The sequence below is a fragment of the Dipodomys spectabilis genome, unplaced genomic scaffold (genome assembly GCF_019054845.1).
Source record: "Dipodomys spectabilis isolate Male_0828 unplaced genomic scaffold, ASM1905484v1 ptg000175l, whole genome shotgun sequence".
In the NCBI taxonomy this organism is placed as follows: Eukaryota; Metazoa; Chordata; class Mammalia; order Rodentia; family Heteromyidae; genus Dipodomys; species Dipodomys spectabilis.
Window position 1 is genome coordinate 8,096,138 of NW_024870852.1, and position 909 is coordinate 8,097,046.

The following is a 909-nucleotide window of genomic DNA, read 5'->3' on the forward strand; positions in this document are numbered from 1 at the left end:
ATTTCCTTCTGGATTCTAAGCATTCACATACAGTGGGACCCAAAAGGAGGATATTCTTAGGAGAGGAACACAAAGGCACAATACCCATGTGCATCTATCTGGTCATATAAAATAATATTTATTGAGCTGGGTGCTGGTGGCTCACACCTGTAATCCTAGCTACTCTGGAGGCTGAGATCTGAGGATCATGGTTCAAAGTCAGCCCGGGCAAGGAAAGTCCGTGAGACTCTTTCTCCAATAAACCACTAGAAAACCAGAAGTGGCGCTGTGGCTCAAGCAGTAGAGTGCTTGCCTTGAGCTGAAGAGCTGAGGGACAGCGCCCAAGCCCAGAGTTCAAGTCCCATGACAGACCAAAAAAAAAAAAAAAAGTTTTTATTGAAATGAACTCCAAGAAATGGAAACTAAAGGTTTTTTCCTTTGCTGCTGGTTTTCTTTTCTTTTTGTCTTGTTGTTTGTTTATCTGTTTTTGAGAGGAAAAGGGGGGCACAGAAACGGAAGGACAAAAAGTGAACAAATGCAGCAGTGGTACTCAATAGACACTATGTTAAAAATGAACTGCACAACTTGTGGGTGTGGACAGAAGGAAAAAATTGGAAGAGTGAGGGAAGGGGTGACATTGTCCAAAAAGAAATGACCTCATTACCTGACTTATACAACTGTAATCCCTCTGTACATCACCTTTATAATAACAATTTAAAAAATAAAAAAGATTTTTTTTAAAAAAGATTTCCTCCTGGATCAGTTTCCAGAGTATATGTTGTTGATTAGTTTGAATACTTTTTTAAAATGTGTGTAAAGATGCTTTTTGCCCCTTTTGTAAGTAATCCTTCCAGATGAAATATCTGGATAACAGGGATATTTTTAAAATATAAGGTTGCTAGATGCAGTTATAAGAATTTTGAGACAATT